Consider the following 18,642-nt stretch of genomic DNA (forward strand, 5'->3'; position numbering starts at 1 on the left):
TAACCAATATTTTTTTGCCTAACATGTTTCTTATACAAGACCAGGAGGATGCTCTGGCTATTTTATGAATAATGGAAGTATAAGTGTGATTTTATATTGCGGCAGCCTGCTGGCCTATATCCAACATAATTCCACAATATAAAGTTCTCATTGTCATTGTTTTAAAAATATACTCCAATAAAAGAGATGAATCAACTCCATGGGGTAAGAGTAATCCCTGCGGTTAGAATCCAGCCCATTTGGCATGTGTCAGCCACAATATCCCACCAGTACACAGATTAAAATCCTCTTGAATTCTGGAATTACATGTGTCTTTTGTGTCACTGAATGGGCACTGCTGCCTTCGTAATCCTAGTACAGCAGCTATGTATATCCTCTCTCTGACTGTGCCATTCACACTATTACCACCATTTGTGTTTCAAAGGATTTTTTTTTTTTAACTGAGATAGATGACCTGTAAAGGGAGTTGGATATCCAAGTTCCCCTTCATATGGGAATCTTTAGAAGTATCACAGCTTTTTCTGTTAAAATATTTACAAATTTTATATTATTCTGAATTTTAATCATGACAGTCCAAGAATATAAAAGTTTTTCTTAACTTGTCACAGCCTAAATTTCATTTATTCACTAATTCAATTTTTTTTTTTTTTTTTTTTTGCATTGCCTGACTATATCTATCTTTCCAAATAGAAAAATTTTGGTCTTATAGTCCCAGATATTATCAAATGATATAATCAATTCTGATAATCCTAGCTTATTTGATTTCTGAGTATTCAACAGAAAACCCTTAGTGAATTGAGGGAAAGTACAATTACAAATGATTCAAAAAATGAAAACTCAGGGGACAGGTTTAATAAAAATGACCCTCTATGTTTGCAAAAATTGGCCATCTAGTTGGTCATTTATTTGGAAACATTAATTTATAGAACACTTTTTGTCTTAATTCCGTGCCTCTTACATGACAAAAAATCATTTTCAGAGGCAAGTATCTCATAATAAATAATGATCAAAAATATATTTTATAGACCCACCTCTAAGTAAAAAAAGCTAATTTATTATGAAATTATTGAATTATTGAAAACTAGCATTGCCTCTTAGAAAAAAAATAAAATATTAAAAAAGCAAAATTCAAATTTCTCACTGAATATACCTCCAATAGAGTTTCTTCCACTAGAACCAGAGCTTCTTCTGGAATGACACTTTTCTATTCATTATGTGTTACTAATACCAGACCAAAGATTCTTTATCAAAGTGGGCTTTACAAGATATTATGTAGGCTTAAAATCTGATAATAGTGTTAATGAGAAAATGCAGAATATAGCTTTGCTACATACAGCTGATAGGAAAATAAATTTGTCTACTATTTCTGGAGGACAATAGGTCAACATACCAAAAGCATTTAAAGTTAGAATCTGCTAAAACCCATGCTAATTCCCACTCCTGGGAACAATATCCCCAAGAATATTTCAGAAAGTGAGCACAGCTACAAGCCCATGGGTTTTCATAATATTTTAGTTAACATTGGCATAATTGTCTGAAGTCTCCAGTGGTAAGGAACTAGTCATGTAAATTGTATTATATCTATACAATTGAATACTGACCAGCTGTTAAAACTACTCAACTTTAAACTTTTCAACTCTGTAAGGATGTCTAATATAGATCATAAATCTTACAGGGTCAAAAGAGATTTCTTGGGATGCCTGGGTGGCTCAGTGGTTGAACATCTGCCTTCAGCTCAGGTCATGATCCCGGGATCCTGGGGTCTAGTCCCACATGGGGCTTCCTACGGGGAGAAAAAAGAAAGAAGAATTCTTCACCCCAGACCGTACAATTCTAGTCCTCCTCTAGTTTGCTCCATACTAGTAATACTACCATATTTCTAGCTGCTAAAGCAAGATATCTATAGTTCTGCTAATACAATGTTATTAAGCCTTTGAAATGTGGCCTATCCAAATTAAGATGTTTATAAGTGTAGGAATATAATGTATATGTTGTGTACATATGCGTTTATATACAAATATATACATATATTTGTAGATTCATACGGTGGAATATTATTCAACTTGAAAAAAACAAATTCTGCCATATGGGACAATATGGGTGAACCTGGAGGACATTAAGCTCAGTGGAATGAGCCAATCATGGAAAGACAAATACCGCATGATTCCACTTATGTGAAGAATCTAAATAGTCCCTCTCAGAGAAACAGAAGAGAATGGTGGTTGCCAAAGTTGGGGGAGGAGGAATAGGGAGTTGCTAAATCAACAGGCATTAATGTCAGTTGAGCAAGATGAGTAAGTTCTAGGGATCTGCTGTACAACACTGTACCTACAGTTTACAACATTGTACATGCAAAATTTTAGCACAGTAGATCTCATGTTAAATGTTCTTATCAAACACAAAAGAGAAAAATCAGTCATGACTTGTATCATTTATTTAAACTGCAATATATTGATTTGGCAAATTGTACAATACAGCCCATGAAATAGGTTCTCATGCAATAATAACTAATTAGAAGTAATTTAATTTCGATTTGATCCTTTGTAAACTTGCAACATGCTCATTTCAGACATTGCCTGTATAGTGTATAGAGAGTTGCTTACCTAGTAGATCAGATCAAGTTTGGTTTGCAAAGGCATGGTATTTCATTATTTGCCATCACTAAGAGAAATAGCAAAATGGTTTTAAAAGGGTGAATTCTCACTGGGAAGATATATGGTTCTACCTTTATAGCCCTGAGAGAAATGTCTCAAAGTCACCACAAGAAGAAAGCAATAGAATGGGAGCTAGGGCATTTTGAACTCAATATAAAATGAAATTCTTTACCTCACAAATAAGCTAATGGCCCAAAACTCATAACATCAAATAATCTTTCAAATGAGAAATAACTGTGAATATTCATTTGAAAATAAAGACAGAATTTAAGCAGGTAGGATTTAATTAACCAAACTGGAACATCGCCAGACCTCTTCAGCTAACATCTCTGCTCATTAATAGATAACATTATTCCTGCCCTGCTAAACCTGATGTCAGGAACAGAAAACATCCTTGCTTCCCTTCCTCATTGGTAAATATCCAGAACTAAATAGGATATTAAAATGCACACATTTCAAATAAAAAGTGTTCCCCCATGAAAGAGGTATAGCCACTTTTCCACTGTTACCATTGGGAAGAATTCATGTATCAGCAATGATATCACTGTACCTTAAAATATGAAGCCGAGTAAAATAATGATTACTACAGTGGACTCATCATGTTGTGTTGACCTGGTACCTGTACCTTTCCCTTCTCCAAGCTGCATCCCATTTTTGATTGGATGAATCAGTCACTCGCTTGATCCTTCCAGTGCCGTGATTCCAGTGGAACCCGCAGGCCTGCCCAGAGTGATAATCCAGCACTGAACACCTCATCCACACTAGGTTATTTCCCAGGATATTTCAAAATGCACATATGAGAAGACTGATCTTGTTCTTTCTCATAGGGAATTTGGGACGCTGTGGCCCCTGGATAACTTCGGTATACACTCAAGCCTCCTGAGGAAATTGGTCTGAGAGGATGATGCAGACACAAAGGATCAGTTGAGAAAGCAGCTCGACAGTCAGAATGGAATCTGATGGTGTCATTCCAGTCCCTGAGGTTTCCAGAATTTATTTCCACCTTGCCAGATTTGGTGGTTTAGTTATGTCCATAACCTTGTTTCCAGTAGCTATGCATGAATAAACACACACACAGATACACACACAGAGCTGCTCCCTGTTTAAGTTAATTCATGTTGTCAGTTGCAATAACAAAATCTGTGTCACCTACAAAGGACACAGAAGCTTTATAAATAGTTAGCAATAAGTTCATTCCTATTTTTCAACATAAATGACATGCTGGCTTGATGTAGAGGCCACACAATCTCTGTGCTACAGGATTCCACGGAAGAATGTGTAGTACAAAACAAAACATTACTCGATTTTATTTCACAGAAGTTTCACCCCATCTAGCCCTATTTGAGTTACATCAAAGGCCTTCTAAAAGACTGTAAATATAAGGTCTTTATTCTGCAATTTCCCTAGGTTTAAGCCAATCAGACCAAGATGTTTGATGAATTCTTACAGTTTTTGCATGTCCTTCCACATGAGAAAGCAGAGCTTATCTTAACACATTTTGGTGAAAGGGTTATTGGGTGACCCTAAAATCTTCAACAACAACAAAACTAGCATTTGAAAATAGATTAATATCCTGGCAATTATCAGATACTTACAGATTACCTATGAGTAGATGGATTCATCACCACAAAATTATTTAAAGAAGGTTCAAAAGATATCACTAATAGAAAAAACTAATTTGGTTATAGGCCAACATCATTCATTTCTTCAGTAAATATTTTTTCCACACCTTCCCTATCCCAGACATTGTTAGATGCACTGTCATAATAGTAGTGAACAATGCTATTGATATTCTAGGGCATCACTGGCCAATAAATATACAGTGAGAGCCAAATATGCAAGCCACATCTTTAATTTTTAATTTTCTTAGTAAGAAATTTTAAAAATTAAAAGAAATTTATTTTATTTTATTAAGATTTTATTTATCTATTCATGAGAGACAGAAAGAAAGGCAGAGGCACAGGCTGAGGGAGAAGCAGGCTCCATGCAAGGAGCCCGACGTGGGACTCAACCCCAGGACTCTGGGATCATGCCCTGACCCGAAGGCAGATGCTCTACCATTGAGCCACCCAGGCATCCCAGAAATTATTTTTAATAAAAGATTTCATTCTATGTTCATGGATTGGAAGCACAAATATTATTAAAATGTCTGTGTTATCCTGAGCAATCTGTACATACAGTGCAATCCCTCTCAAAATACTGCCAACATTTTTCAAAGAGCTGGAACAAATACTCATAAAATTTGTATGGAATCAGAAAAGGCCCCAAATAGCCAAAGGAATGTTCAGAAATAAAACCAAAGCTAATGACATCACAATTCTGAACTTCAAGGTATATTACAAAGCCATAGTTGTGAAAATGGCATGGTACTGGCACAAACAGAGAGATCAAAGGAACAGAATACAGAACCCAGAAATCGACCCTCAACTATATGGTCAACTCATTTGTGACAAAGCAGGAAAGAATATCCAAGGGAAAAAAAGACAGTCTCTTCAATAAACGGTGTTGGGAAAATTGCAGAAGAATGCAGAAGAATGAAACTGGACCATTTTCTTGCACCATACACAAAATAGACTCAAAATGATGAAAGACCTAAATGTGAGACAGGGATCCATCAAAATCCTAGAGGAAAACACAGGCAGAAACCTCTTTGATCTCAACCATAGAAACTTTTTACTACGCACGTCTCCAAAGGCAAAGGAAGCAAAAACAAAATTAACTACTGGGACTGTATCAAGATAAAAAGCTTCTGCACAGCAAAGGTATGGCAAAGCCAACAAAACCAAAAGACAACCTACAGAATGGAAGAAGACATTTGCAAATGTCCTATTAAATAAAGGGCTGGTATCCAAAATCTGTGAAGAACTTATCATTCTCACCACCCAGAAAAACAAATAACCCAGTTAAGAAATGGGCAGAAGACATGAACAGACATTTCTCCAAAGAAGACAATCAAATAGCTAACAGTCACAAGAAAAACTGCTCCAAATCATTTGGCATTAGGAAAATACAAACCAAAACCACAATGAGATACCTCTTCATATTAGTCAGAGTGGCTAAAATTAACAAGTTGGGAAACAAAAAATGTTGGCGAGGATGTGGAGGATGGGGAACCCTTTTACACTGCTGGTGGAAATGCAAGCTGGTATACCCATTCTGGAAAACAGTGTGGAGGTTCCTCAAAAAGTTAAAAATAGAGCTACCCTATGACCAGCAATTGCACTACTAGGTATTTACTCAAGAGATACAAACGTAGTGATCCAAAGGGGCACCTGCACCCCAATGTTTATTGCAGTGATGTCCACAATAACCATAATATGGAAAGAGCCAGATGTCCATCAACAGGTGAATGGATAAAGAGTATGTGAGATATATCTATATCTATATCTATATCTATATCTATATCTATCTGTATCATCTATATCTATATCATCTATATCTATATCTATATCATCTATATCTATCTATGTATATCTATCTATCTATCTATATACTGGAATATTACTTATTCATCAAAAAAATGAAATCTTATCCCATTGCAAAGACATGGATGGCACTAGAAGATATTATTCTAAGCAAAATAAATCAATCAGAGAATGTCAATTATCATACAACATCACTCATATGTGGAATTTAAGAAATAAAACAGAGGATCATAGGGGAAGGGAGGGAAAAATAAAATAAGATGAAATCAGAGAGGAAGACAAACCATAAGAGACTCTTAACTATAGGAAACAAACTGAGGGCTGCTGGACAGGAAGGGGTGGGAGGGTGGAGTAACTGGGTGCTGGGCCTTAAGGAGAGCATGTGATGTAATGAGCACTGGGTATTACATATAACTGATCAATTAATGAACTCGACCTCTGAAACTAATAATACACTATGTTAATTAACTGATTTTAAATAAAATAAAATTTAAAAAGGAAAAATAAAATACTATCATTTCAACATGTAAACAAAATTTTAGAATAATGGTGAGACATTTTAATTTTTTAACCCTCAGTACTTAAAACCCATTATGTATTTTATACTAAATTGTGTGCCTGGTTTCCCTAGAGAAAACATCCCAATGGTTGCAGGTGGAGCCTGCAAGATTTCTTGTGACTTAGTCTGGGAAGTCACTTATGTCACATTTATCGTTCAAATGTGTCTCAAGGCCAACTTAGATTCAGTGGGGGTGGGGAGACATGCACACTGGGAAGCTGTTAGACCAGTTCATTGACAAACTATCTTTGGAGATTCATAAGTAGTAGAGTAAGAATTTAAACCCAATTAGCCAGCATCAGAAATCATGTATTTAATAACTATGGCATATTGTGCTTCATTATAATATCTTACATATTTTTGTATTCCTCGATACCTAGTATTTTTTCTTTTTTCCTTTCTTTTTTTTTCTTGAAGAATAGTGCATTGCATAGGTAGACCACAATACCTACTATTGTGTCTAGAACATAACATGTGCTTTGTGGGTGCTTGCAAATTAAATAAATAGATGCTGGAATATTTGTCTACAATGTGTGGGACTTGCATTTTGAGATCAGTGTAGCAAAGATACCTAAGTCCCCAAGGCATTCAAAGCACTATATTACATACTATAGGAAACATTGTAAGATTTTATGCCCCTTGAAATCAATGGCTGGGTCTTACTCTTCTTGGATTTCTCCTTATTGAGTAGAGTATTTATTTATTTAGTATGTGCTTGATAAACATGTGGAATTTTAAAAGGATATAAAAGGAAGTCTATACCAGGATCCCAAAGGCAAGGAAATCTGGGAAGTGTGGATATAGATTTCCAGGCTGTCTCAGTGGGAGAGCTTAGATTGGTGGGAATAGTGTTTAATATAAACAGATATTAGCACACCGAGTCACCTTTTCTACTGTGCATATATATGTTCTGAAATACATTCTAGCTACCTAGCTAGCAGCTTGGAGACATAAAGCATACATAGTGTATTCTGTATGCTATGGCACCTGAATTCTAAACACCCATACAATTTTTGTTGCCAGAAGTGCCTCAGTTGGCCAAGAATCTTCTGTTCATCTAGTCATGGGACAGAATCTTCTGTCCCTTCTAGTTCATAGTGAACTAGAGGGAACTGTGGCTATGTTATTTTCTTCCAAAGTTTAACTAAAATGACTACCACCCATGTTAAATAATTATCACTATTACATATTTATAGGCATAAGACCTGGAGATGTGCCCTGAGCACTTTATTAGGAGGAAAACACAATAGTATTTAATAGACACAAATGACAACGTTGTATCAATTGCCTACAGCAATAAGGAAAAATTTTATTGAAAAATTCTTATTTCCCTAATTATTGACATTACCTACAGCTTGGTGCTTCTTCCAGATGTTGTTAGACAAATTTCCACACTGAGGTTTAATGCTGGAGCAAGACATGAAGTCCTGATTTGCTCCTCTTTTCTTTTTAATATCTGAATTTTTCACAATGATTTTGAGAAAAACAGTAGCTAACACACCAAGATAACTTTCGTGCAGGACCTTGTGCAGTGCGATGATGTCACCCATCTGGTTTCACCAACAGCCTACTGAGGAGCCCATAGGAGTACAGAATCTCTTCACACAGGTAAGAATATTCCAATAATTTAAGGCAATCACTGCATCTATGAATATTAGGATCTTCCTTACGGCATGGCTGAGGAACACTGAGTTTATACTTTTAACACACTAAGAACAGTGCATGGCACATAATTAACCCTTAATACATGTTGAAAATTATTACTGTTATTATTGCCATCCCCATCATTAAAGTCATGTCGTTAATGAGGTTTAGATTTTTTCAGTGCAACTATTTGTTTTACTACAGGCATATTAGTAATTCATTATACTTTCTTCTCTAAGTACTGTCTTTAAGGTAGCACTACTGAATTACGTTTTAATTAAATACCCACAGATGATATCTTATCAGTTTCCATTTTCCGAAATGTAAAGAAGTACGGTTTCAATCATGGTCATTCTTCGTTTGCACTATTGCCTGGAAATGAGTTTTCTATCTAAAGCACACTGGCTTGACATACAAAAAAAAAAAAAAAGTCATAAATAGGTTTTGGTGGTCTTTGCAAAATATAACCAATTATTGATCTGAAATCCTGCTTAGCCACAACAGGATACTCTGTAATCAATTACATTGGGGGTCTAACCTATAGATAGAAGACATGAAAAAGCCGAGTTAATGACTTTTTCAACTGGCCAAATGATATCCCTGGGGGCGAAATGTAATCCTCAGACTGTCAGTAATTTCCAGTTGTTGCTGCCACACTTGCTACTGGGGGAGCAGAGCTTCCTACTGCTGAGCCAACAAGCTACTCTAGACCATCACTTAGGTTTCCAAAATAAAAGACCGATGCAAGCCATTTTTTCTCTCTCTTCCAAATACTACTGATCTTCCTATTTCCATGGTAACCGACTCCTGCTGGCATGATCAAGAAAAAACTGATTTGGGATTTTAATTAATTGCTTAGAAATGGAAATGTAACAGGGACTGGCAGTTCATCTAAGCACATTTTGCAAAGTGAATAAAAATAGAGTTTCTGAAATACTTGAAATTGTTTCAGTGGCTATAGCACATCTTTTGCTAGACACCTTAATTTATTCCATTCTCCAAAATAAATCTGCCAAATGTACTAAGCCATTTTGTCAACACAAATCATTTTGGCAAATACTTTAATCCCTCTCCTAAACAAAATGCATTGTAATTTAAAAAATCTAACCCATCGGTGTGAACCCACTGGGTTCCATCTGAAAATACTCCTGAGATATTAGTAGATCATGTTTAAAGGAGCTGTCATCTGCTCTTTGTGAAGGAGGGCCCCTATTCCTGTTGCCTGCTTATAAGTAAATTCCTTGAATTTCCCCCCACCATAGAAGTAGCTCCTACCATTGGTAGAAAAGAAAGCCATAAGGTAATCTTTTGCAGCCTGAGCTCTGGAACCAGGATGAATAGGTTCAGATCTTGGCTCCTTTTTGCTAGCTGTATTACCTGGGGGTGAGTTCCTTAATCAGTCAGAGCCTCAGATTCCTCATCTGTAAAATGAATAACCACTTATAAAATTGCTGTAAGAATTACATGCATTCATAACCGGAAAATCTGGAATGGTACCTAGAAGATGGTGAAGATCTAATAAATACAAGTTACTATTATTAACATTTTATATGAATATTTTTTAGTCTGTATGTAAACTCAATTTTGGATTTCCTGTAATACTTGGTTTTAAATGTTCCCTTTAGAACTAGAATACACTAAGAATTGGTTAAAAATCATTTTCCATTACCAGGTTCTGAGTGATCTTTTCTGTAGAGAAATAGTAATTCCTTCTATAAGCTACACAAAGCAATGCCATCTAATGCCAAATAAGTGACTAGTAAAGATTTCAAAGTGAAATTTTCTCCAGTAAAAGAAATGATGTAATCCCAGGGTATTTCTGGAATAAGTCCCACTCTTGCTTGATTTGCAAAAGTTTTAGTTATACAAAAACACTGTATTCTCATAGGCACCAAGAAAACAAGAATAGTAATTCAACTACTTTTATTTATCACTGTCAGTTGAAAAAAGATTCCGATTGAGTGCTCTTCTGAAGGTAGAACTGGCATAGAACAGTATGTATTAACACGTTTTAAAAAATCTATTCAATAAGCTCTATATCAAAGATAATTTAATCCATTCAAAATTACTTGAAAGAATAATTCCAATTGAATACAGCCTTTCCCTCCTGTTAGCTGAGAATCTTGATCAAGACTTCTGTGTATCCGTTATTCCATCTATTGCTATTACCATCATTATTAAGCAATAACAGGAACACTTTTATATGGAACTCAGCACTGTAAGGAAAAGAAAAAAAAACATGTTATGCTTATCTTTAAAAGGAGCTTGGTATCCCTTGGCTGCAGAAGAAATGTTCACAAATACTACAAGCAGTTGAACCAAGGGGAACAAAATTGGTAAGCGCCAAATGTGGGTTAGTTCTAGAATTAACCATTACTCAAGTATTGGCTTCATCCTTCAAGGTATCTCTCAGTCAATTCTATTTATTAGCAAATTTGCTGTATGTTCCCACAGCATCTGTGACTACTTGCAACTCTGTGACATTCATCACAACTTGGAATTTCTGGTCTAATGTGAATCTTTCTTGCTGAAGCATCTCCATGAAATGCTGGAGAAAATATGATCTAATTCATCTTTGTGTCCTGACGATGGAGCCTGGAAGAGGGTAGAGGCTTAAGAAAATTTTATATAAAAGTGAAATTGAATGATGAATGAGTTTCCAGAGCTTACGTGGGAACATAGGCATGGCTACTAATTATGCAATGTCTTACTGGAAGATGAGCTCCATGTAACTCAGCTTCTAGAATAGGACCTGGTACATAATATGTACTTATAATACCTAGTGAATTAATTAATTAATTAATTAATTAATGAGTAAGCATGAGACATAAGAAAATATTGTCAATATTAGAAAATTTAATCCCAGGCTATGAGGCAAGAGATAAAGCATCATATCTTAGATAAAAGGTAAATTCCTTATCTTCTGCTATCCTAGCAATACTATAATTACTTCCATTTATTCATGAATACATGGGTAAGGACATATTCTTGGACATTCATGCTAGCCTGGAATTCATATTACTCTTATAAATGTCCCTTAAGAAAAATACCTCTTTTCATGCATAAGATAATAATATGGTCAAGCAATTATATTATTGACTTGAACTGCTATTCTTGGGAGCACCATGCAATGAAGAGGCAAGAATGGGAAATCTCCAGATAGTTTTGGCACTGAGGGAGGTGTGAAACTCTCTGGTTGTAGTGACGATGGTCCTTCTAATCCTCAACTTTGAAAAAAAAAATGCTTGTTGATGAATGGAAGTATGTACATAGTATGTATTCTCTTTTCTGTTTCCCTTTAAAAAAAATTTTTATTGAAATATAATTAACATTTAAAGCATACAATTTGAAGTCCCAACACAGGTACACGTCTATGAAACTGTCATCAAAATCCAGATAATGAGTATATCATCACCCAAAATGCTTCCTGTACCCCTTAATAATCTGTCTTTCTGCTCCATCCCCTCATCCCCAGCCAACCAGTGGCTTGCTGTCATTATCAATGACTTTGCATTTTCTTTCATGCAGTATAATTATTTTGAGATTCCTCCATATTGTTTTATGCATCAAGAGTTCATTTCTTTCCTTTGTATTACTAAGTAGTATTTATATAGACACACAGCAATTTGTGTGTACCTGTTGGTGAACATTTGGGTTTATTCTGATTTGGGCCATTATAAGTAAAGCAGCTGTGAACATTTGTGTACTAGTTTGTTTGGTTAGACATATGCTTTCATTTCTTTTGAGTAAATAGGTAGGACTGGTCTACATTGTTAAATCTCTGTTTACATTTTAAGAAACTGCCACAGGCCACCAGTGGCTCAGTTGATTGATCAACTCTTGATTTCAGCCATGTGGGGCTCCTTGCTCAGCACAGAGTCTGCTTGAGGATTCTCTTTCTCCCTCTCTCTCTCCTCTTCCCCACTCCTGCATTAACTCTTTTTTTCTTTCTCTAAAATAAATAAATTGTAAAAAAGGAAAAAAAAAAAAAAAAAGAAAGAAAGAAACCACCCAACTGTTTTCCAAGGGAATTGTACCATTTCTTTGATACTACTGTGTTCCTTCAGAAGCATCTGAAAACAAAAGTTTATTTAAATAAAAGATTATAAAACTACAAAGAATAAATATATAAAATTTAGCATTTAAAATCACATAGTATTTTTCTTTAAGAAGTATTTTTCCAAGATTTTCTGTGTGTAATTTCTAATGTTACTTAGTCTATCAGGCACCATAGGAAGATAATGCATCTTAACTAACCATACAATTAAGTTTTTATTAAATTCCCAACAAAAGTTTAATGGAGCACGTTCAGATTATTGGAAAGTAGGTGCTTGACTCTCTTTGAATTGTCCAATCATCATAATTATCCACTCTCTTCCCCATGTTTGTGCTGCCTCCAATATAAAATGACATGGAAGGACTCTGAGTAGATGTTGGCAGCAAACCAATGCAGCAGATGAGAATTGAATGATTGAATGTGGTAAATTGATAATACATGAAGATTATCGGATGAATTTAACATAGCACTTTGAGGTGAACTAAGTATTTTAAAGAATCAAAGTTATCGGTTATATTTAATGCCTTGCAATCTAGATGTTTCACCTCTATCATCAGGAGGTAGAGAACATATCTCAGGAAGAATTTTGAAGCCAACTCCCAAAACACAATGCAATAGTAGTTGTAGAGAGTAATAGGTGTGCTAACATCCAAGAAAGACTCAACTCAGACCCCATCCCAGGCCCCAACTTCTAGTCAATTGATCAAAATAAAAAATTAAGAAGCTTCAAGATGCCTCGGCCTAGAAGACTGGGGATGATTCACTTTACTTGCAAAACAGGCTTGTTGACTTGGCAGGGATCCAGTTCAGATTGTTCATGCTCACCTTTTTCTGTTTTGTTTTGTTTTGTTTTGTTTTGTTTTGTTTTGTTTGGGGGGAGGGTGTCACTGCCAGCAAGTGAGCAGTGATCATAATTAATGTCAAAAGATGTTTCATCTTCAAAGCAGGGTAGCTACACCTCAGAGAGTGCTTCCCAAGCAAAGTAAAGAAAAAGGCCAAAAGATACATCAAGAGTTTTGTATGTGTTTCTACTCCCTGTGAAAGAAGCTAATGGAGGGCAAGGCAAGATGAAATAGAGCTTTGGACTCTTGAGGTAAAAGAATGGGCAGTCATATTCCCAACAATACCTCTGTGTGGACCACCATTTAATGCAGGACAAGAGAACCCTGTTGACTGGACATGAGACACGGGCTGTCCCCACAGCTCTGTTCTTTTCCCACTTGGTGAAAGCAAATGCAGATAATGGCATTATTGGATAATGAAATTGGAATGGAACTAATTGGGAGGAAAGTGGGCCAGGTGAATGAAACTTGTCCACATTTAAAATACCGTGGAAGATAACATCGATAACGGTCAATGATTTTAATGGTAGTCATTTTTATATTTTCAGTGTTGTGGCTAATAAGTCAACTTTCCAAGCACACCTAGAACTTGAAAATGAAAATATGTTACTTGCTCTTAATTGAAGTACTTGTAGAATAAAAACATCAATGGCAAATATAAAAGAAGTAGAAACTAGACAACAAGCTGATGGTTGCAACAAAGGGAGTGGGTGATATCTAAAAATGACAACAAAAGCCTTTGAATACATAAAACTGTTTTAATGCACATTCTTTTTTAAGAACCATTTATGCAATAGCTTACATAAATCAAATATATGGAACATATTTCTGTTTCTATGTGTATATGTGCATATATCTGTTCATGCTATACCTATGGAATTTCGTACTCTAGTTTGCTCTAATCCATGATGGGCAGCCAGATAATGTCATAATCATGAGGATTGATGATGTGTTTTTATTCTTTACTTACCTCCCCTTATATCCTGACATAACTTTTGGTCTCACTCTGATCTTCAGCCTAATAAATCCTTGGATTTCTGAACTTTGTTTTACCTTCTTTGTTTGTTTTCCTGAATGGGTCTCCACCTACTTGGGGCCATTGTCTTTCAGAGGAAGTGTGTGTGGATGTGTGTGAGGTGGGATAAGGAGGAGCACAAGGATTTCAGGGCAGAAAGAAGGGGAAGATTAATAATTTTGGATGCTACCTGCATGCCAGGCCCTGTGATAGACTGGACACAATTACTCAAATGTCTGCCTATGAAATTCTGTTCAAAAATGCCTAAAAGCACAGAAGCTTTCTCTTTCTACACTTACCATTTGACCTAAACTCTCTGTTTGGCCTGGCACAATAAAAAGGGGCCTAAATGTAGCCTCAGAACTCAAACACTACACATTTTCTACTAAAAAGAGCCTATGTGGAATGAAGAAATTTTCTTTGTTGTGATTTTTCTTTTTGTTTATCCAATCATTTCCCCTAAAAATATATTTTGAAAATCGAAAGACTTTCAGGTGACCTTTGTCCCACTATGAGAGGAGGCTGGCCAGTTCAGAATCCGTTGAGGACTAAAGATTTGAGTGGTGTGTGTTACACATTTCTCACGCTTCAGTTTGCAAACTAGATCTATTTCGTTTGTTTCCTCTCTTCGCATTGGCTCACCGTAAAACAAATGCATGGTAAGGCTGAGGTCAGTGAAGGTGACTGCTTGGTGAACTGTGTTAGAAATCTCTGATTTCTATTCCAGATCATTCCTAGAACTCTTGCTATTTATTCTCTTGCAATATAGCTTTCCAACTTATGCAAAAGTATCTCATATGCTATGGGTTACTGACTCTACAATTTAGCAGTACTTTTAAATGGGAATATCTTGTGACATGGCTCTCAAAGATCTATTTTATTCAAAGTTATCTTTTAGTCTTTGAGATTTAAAAAAATTTGGGAGAATGTGGCTCTACCTGGACTTAATAACTAAAAATTTAATATACTCCTACGGGATAGAAATGTATTAGTTTCCCTGAGAAAGATGAAACTAATTTAAGAACTTCCCACATATTGAGAACAGTTCACAGAAATTTACCAGCTTCTTCTTTATGTAAGATAGGATCTACTGGTTCAGCGTATGTGCAGAATGCCAATTTAAACACCACATACCTTGAAGGCATTAATATGGAGCAAAAGAAAATGACTGATGGGAAGGTCAAAATAAACTTAGAGAAAGAAGAGTAGTGCCTGATAAAGAATAACCTGCATTATCTTCTGCAACAACCCACCAACTTGGGGAAAATAATTGTAATATATGGGCAGTGATAGCTGAGCTCTTCTCCAGGGCTCAAGTTCCCATGATAGTCAATCCCTGAAGATGAGCAAAGTGTCTTAGGAAATCAACCACTTGCTGAATTCCTCCTGGGACAATGTATCCAGGTCTCTTCATTCTAGAAGGCAATGAGACCCACAGCCATTGGACTGGCAGGAATTGAGAGGGGATGTGTTCTAACTTGATCAGGAGTTCATATTCTAGTTAAGAGTTTTCAATAACCACAGAAAACACCAGCATTCTTTTTTTCCCCAAAGATTTCTTTATTTATTCATTTGAGAGAAGGCGGGAGCAGGAGGGGCAGAGGGAGAGGGAGAAGCAGACACTGTTGAGCAGGGAGCCTGACCTGGGGCTCAATCCCAGGATTCTGAGATCATGACCTCAGCTGAAGGCAGACACTTAACCAACTGAGCCACCCAGGAGCCCTGAAAACAAATTAAATGTGTCTACATTTAGTTTTTTTCCCTGGAATGATTGAAAATTTATATGACCTATGATAGTTATACTTATTTTTTATGAAGTCGTCCACATCAGCACATGAACTTTTGGAAAATAACCACACATGCTTAAGCAATCAGTTCTTTGTTAATACAGCTGAAAACAGTGGGTGGGCCTTTTTTTTTTTTTTTTTTTTTTTAAGGTGAGAAAAAGCAGGCTGAGAAGTGAACACCTCACATTGCTTCTGTTTGTTTGAGGCTTTTATCCTCAGGGCTGCGTTCTCTTGGCTGGACATACCTGTTGATCACACTGCTTAACTGCAATTATTCCAGACAGCTTTTTGGCTCACAGTATTGTTTCATAGGCTTCATAAATCACACAAATTATTACCGCAATAGAAAACTATAATTACCCACAGACCCTGACATGCCAAAATGTGTATTAATTAGATAAGGTAATAAATACTTTACTGCACATAGCTATAATTATTACCTCAAAACTGACATATATACATTTACCATCTTGATATTAAGGAGCAAATGATTCAATATAATGTTTAGTTCATAAGAGAATTGTTATCTAATTTGATTAATTAGTTAATGCTTTTGCAAGGTGTTTCAAATATGAGAACTCATGTAGAATTGTTTATTTCAAATTTAATGTTACGATCAAGTGAGATCCGAACTGTAATTTGCAGAGGAATTTCCTATGGGGATAATTTATAAAAGTTTATGTTTCTTCATTCTAAATTTGGGTTTACCTAGAAAGTCTCCAGAATGATGATTACATGTAAATTTCGCTCATTTCATTTCTGTAATGGTATAAAATAATTTAGTCAGGATTTCAAAAAACTGAAGAACACTTTCTGGTCAAAACAAGCATAATGTTTCAAGAGATACACTTTCTATGCACCAATTTAGTGTGAAATTTCCATGTAGAAAGAAATTCCAGAGTAGATTTGGAACAATATATTTGTTTAAGGAATATGCGTATAAGTATACTCAGTGCACAGTACATTGTTCGGTCACACTTTAGTGATATTTGAGTTCAGATGTAGGACAGTATGAGGTAGAGAAGTGCAATTGTAGTCAACTCTTTATTCAACCCAACCTCTTGGTTTTTAACTCAGTCTCTTCAATATATACAGAAAAAAATCTGTCTTATTCTAATGTTCTAAATATTGTGTATAATAATAATAGTTCTATTTGCATCTCAACTGATACACAAGACACATTACATAGCAATACAAATTTTCAGCTGGAAGAACATGGGAGAACATTAAATTTTATACAAGAGAGAGAGAAGTCAACTCAACTATTGTTTGGTTTAATCCATTTAAAAACACATTAACACCTGTGGCTTCCATTTAAGTAGAGGAATTCTTAAGGAAACTTTAAGATGAAGAAATAAAATATAAACTATCATATTTTCCTATTTAGATAACTATTTCCATGCATTACTTACTATTAGAGTTCTGTGAGTTCAAAGGCAATTGGTTCATCTGTCCTCATTCTATCATTGTTGGGAAATGAGTAGGGCGTATCATATGAAGGGAAAATCATGTTGCAGGTAATGCATGAGCTATTCCACTATAGAGTTTTCTCAAAAATAATAAGAAAGAGACTGTCATGGAGACTAGGGAAGTAGTAGAGCCATGCAGCAAATTTCCTATGTCTAGCCTACTTCTTAAAATGTCTGTCATACACCTAATACATATTATGCATCCAGCAAATAGGTGCCGATTAACTGAATGCAATCACATGACATCCTGGAGGAGAGGCATGCATTACGTGACATTGTACTATAGCTGGATAATTATATCATTATAATACAATGACTTTGGGAAAATACAAATAACTCAACTGTGCTGCAAATTTAGAATGGAAAATGGTGCCATAAAGTATTACGGAAAGAATGAGGGGGAAACCATTTAAAGAAGAGTTTACTCTAAACACTCAAGATTTGGTCCATGTTTTGGGGATTAATTCGCTTCAAAGCTCTTTAGGACATTACGGAGAAGACAAGATACTATTAACACGAGAATCAAAACTGTCAGTGTTAGAGTAGAATATATCAGCATATACTATATATGCTAGCATATTTTATTATTAACTATAAATATTAGCATTTTTTTTTAATTTTTATTTATTTATGATAGTCACACAGAGAGAGAGAGAGAGAGGCAGAGACACAGGCAGAGGGAGAAGCAGGCTCCATGCACCGGGAGCCCGACGTGGGACTCGATCCCGGGTCTCCAGGATCGCGCCCTGGGCCAAAGGCAGGCGCCAAACCGCTGCGCCACCCAGGGATCCCAATATTAGCATATTAACTATGAAAGTATAGTACATAGAAATATTAGCATATTTATACTTTATATATTTTATATTATGTTATATATTTTATATTATATATTTTTTCAAGTGGCCAGGATATAGGCATGGGCCAACTCTGGGGTGGAATGATTTCTCTTAGAGTGTCCTGCAGTTATTATCATGCCAGCTGTGGCAGGAAGAGGAACTCAAGAGAAATGCAGTAAAAAAAAAAAAAAACTATTGATAGTTCCAACTTCTGTGTCTGGGATTAGGCAGGTTAGGTTACTCATATCAGTCCTCCTACTGAAAACGGACAAGATGCTGAATAAGAAATATTTTTAAAATTTTTCCTTAGAAGCATTAGAAAGCCATCAGAAGAGTAAGAAGTCATCAGGCCAG

The sequence above is a fragment of the Vulpes vulpes genome, chromosome 2, assembly GCF_048418805.1.
Source record: "Vulpes vulpes isolate BD-2025 chromosome 2, VulVul3, whole genome shotgun sequence".
Lineage (NCBI taxonomy): Eukaryota > Metazoa > Chordata > Mammalia > Carnivora > Canidae > Vulpes > Vulpes vulpes.